We start from the raw sequence: 3834 nt of genomic DNA on the forward strand, positions 1-3834 counted from the left end.
GTGATTAGATTGTAAGGACTGTGACTTGATGAATGGATTGATCCATTCATGGAGTAATGGGCGTGGTTCTGATGGCTTTATAAGGAGAGTGAGTGAACAGGTTAGCGCCCTTGCTCAGGCCATTTGTCACGTGATATCTTGCATTGCTGTGGAGTTTCCACCCAGAAGAAGGCCCTCACCCGATATATCCTCTACAGGTTAGCGCCCTTGCTCAGGCCATTTGTCACATGATATCTTGCATTGCTGTGGAGTTTCCACCCAGAAGAAGGCCCTCACCCGATATATCCTCTGGACCGTGGACTTTCCAGCCTCCAAAACTGTAAGAAATAACTTTTATTTCTTTATAAATCACCCAGTTTCAGATATTCTGTTATAAGCAACAGAAATGGACTAATATAGGTGACTTCCATGAACTGGCCCTGCTACATATCTTTGGCCTTGTGTTTATGTTCTGTGGGAGGCAGCATGGCTAGTGACTAAGAGCAAGGGCTCTGGAGTCAAAATGTCTGCATTTGTAGTCTGGTTTCTTCATCCATTAGCTGATGATGCTGTGCAGACTTAATTAATATTCTATGGTATAGTTTCCCCATCTGTAAAATGGGAACAAAAAGAGCACCTACTCACAGGGTTATTGGAAGGATTAAATAAGATAATTTTTATAGGACATTGATTCAAGTGTCTGGCACATCATAAATATTCTACAATGTTAGTTGTTTTAACACTGGACTACTTGTTTCCATCATATGCCATGCTGTTTTTCTATTCTTTGTCTTGCTCTATTCTGTTTTCTTTTGCTGGAAAAGTCCTTGTCCTGCTTCACCATGGCATAGTGGTTGAGAGCATGGGTTTTGGATGAGATTAAACTCGGTTTGCATCCAGACACTTTAATGTACTAACTGTGTGACATTACAAAGAACACTCAAGAAATGATTATTATTATCCTACTTATTCTTCAAGATTCAACTCAAGGGAAATCACCTCTGTGCCAGTTATTACGTTACTACCTTGTAGCTCCAAACCTGACCTTCTATGGTTGGGTTTTTGATGCTGTGGCCAGGACTCTGCAACCTGCATTTCTGCTTTGCCTGCAGGCTGCTAGACTCTACCTGTAGGGGGCGGTAGACAGACTGAGGAGGAAGAAGGGACTTGCTCCTTCCTGTTTCCCGTTTTCATTCCACCTGCTCTCTGTTCTGTCTAGGCTATGAGTTCTTGTTTTATCTTATCACAAGGCAGGGATTAGGGTAAGTTGGTGAGGCATTTACCTCAGGCACAAAACTTAAGGGAGCACCAAAATACCCAGGAATCGAGATAAATTATATTCCAATGCAATATATCTAAAAATCAAAATTAGATAAAAACAAACAAACAAACAAACAAAAAACCCACAAAAAGCCCATGATGAACAAAATACCAAAATTTTAAATAGAGACCAGTGTCATGCTGAGAGCCACATGAGAGCCTGAGCCACTGGCTTTAATGGAAACAAAGTCATCAGTTAATATTTCCAAAATCTACCTTGTTGCTTGTTTTATTTTCAGTCGAGAGAATCGCCACTTTTGACAATTTTTCCTGTCTAAGGGATGATCTTTAATAATTTTTACTTAGCTTAAGGTGACATAAAATGATAATAAATTAGCTTTTGGTATAAATAAAATATTTAAACTTAGAGTAACATTGTGAATTTTAATATACTTACTTTTCAATTTTTCAACAACATTAATGTTCTGGAAAAAATTCACCTTAAAAAAGATACATCAAATCATGTATACAGGGGCCCACAATTTTGCCTTTTGCCTCAGGCTCCAATATGGTTCAGCACGGCACTGACTTTTCAATTTCCCAGTTCACAATTCTCTATGTAGGTAATTGTCCTTTACATTGACTTCTCTCTGTTAACATCCAGATTTCCCTCCTGGATGGATTCTGAATGCTACAGCCTCCCGGTACAAAGTGAACTTCTTCCTGCTCTCTTTCCCGCTCCTGAGCGCCTCCCTGACTTTGTACTTTGCTCATTTTCCATATCTCATGAAATACAGGCCATTCATCTCTTCCTGTCCAAGTCCAATCCATTCTTCGAGATCATTTGGTATATCATGAAATCATTCTCCATCCTGCACAAAATGAACGTTTCCTCATTTCGTGGGATCTTTAGCCTCCATACCACCATATTCTGCCTTGCTTTGTTGTTATTTGTGTATCTTTCTCATTCCTCCCCCACCTTCCGTATGATTTTAAATCTTTGAGGGTCAGGGACTGAACTCCTTCTGGTCTTTCTCATCTTTGGTGAGGTCAGGAGCTTTGGGGCACCATGCACAGAGAATTGGAGACACAGCTGGCTTGCAAAATGCTGGGCTTCTGCACATTGGTGGGAAGCAACACTATTAGGTGTTTAGATTATTTTTCTTTTCATTCTCAATGCTCTCAAAGCTTTCTTCCTTTTTTGCCATCTCTGTGTCGGTGCTCAATTTTGGTCCTTGAAAGGAATGATTAATTCTTCTTTTCTTAGCCTGCTGCCACAAGGTGCCATTCAAAACAGCTGAGAGCAATCTCTCTCCTGAGGAAGAGAGTGATTTCCAGGAAGCAGAAAGTCCCTATGGCTGTTTGGAGGTGGGAGCCAAATGGCCCTGCTGTGAACGGCTTTGTGAACAAGCTATTTTCTTCACAGAAAAGATGAGGTGCTGGCAGGACCCATTAATGAAGGGGCCATGGTAATTGGGACCAGTGGGGATATTCTGCTCATTCTATAGCAAAAAAAACACACCTCCCACAAAATGGAAACATTGGAGACTGCCCATCCCCAGCCTCCCACAGGCCCAACTTTGTTCTTTCAGAAAAGTCAAAGTCCACTGAGAGTATTTTGTCAGAAGTTTATTTATATAGCATACAGATGATCTTTTTAAACTGGAAGCCAACTGATTTCAGACTACAAAAAGAATTTTCCAAAAACAAATCTACAAGGTCAAGTTTCCAGCATCACAGAAGGGGTAATTTAGGCAAAGTATGCCAACCACAATAGAAGGTGGCATATTAAATTACTGCTCTGGAAAAGGAATTTGCGTTTATAGACCTCAGGCAGCCATGGAACTTCAAATGCAGTCTGAGAGCTTTCCTTGAGAAGTTTGCATCTTTATAATATAATATAATATATAATATTTACAGTATAATATATAATGCTGACCCACTTTAAGCTCTTTGTCCCCAAACCACGGAGAGAAGGAACAAGGTTATCCAGATTCTAGTAGGAACTGTTAACTTTGGTGCATTTATGTGCCTACTGGCATGCCTTACATTCCCTGACTAGGGCTGTGGTTGATTACTTTTGCAACCTAGCAGCATTATTTATTGCAGAACAATGGATGAAAAACCCAAAGTGCCACATTTGATTTCTGGTCCTTTAAGTACCATTTCAGCAGCTCAGTGAGGTTTTCTTGTAGAGTTAGACACATTAACTCTCCTTGATCACTAGGATGATCTTTGCAGTACCCTCATGTAGGTAAGGGAGACTTGGTATACACCTAGAGAGAACCAAAGGGAAAAAAAACAAACCATACCTCCCTAGGTCTATGTGTTACCTGTTTTACCTTCTCATTCATTCACTCACTCACTCACTCACTCACTTAAAGCCTACTATGTGACTGTACCATGCTAGAAGCTGGTATGTAGCATAAATAGGAAATACATAATCCCAGACCCAAGGAACAGCCTTTCCTCTTGAAACACTCAAGCCTAGTGCAATTAACATATTCCTGAATGTTTACAAGGCTTTCTAAAAGTGATACCCCCTCAAATGAGAAGATTTAGATGTCCTTGATGAGTAAGTCAAAGCCTCAGATA

This window comes from Galeopterus variegatus, unplaced genomic scaffold (assembly GCF_000696425.1).
Source record: "Galeopterus variegatus unplaced genomic scaffold, G_variegatus-3.0.2 Scaffold5020, whole genome shotgun sequence".
Lineage (NCBI taxonomy): Eukaryota > Metazoa > Chordata > Mammalia > Dermoptera > Cynocephalidae > Galeopterus > Galeopterus variegatus.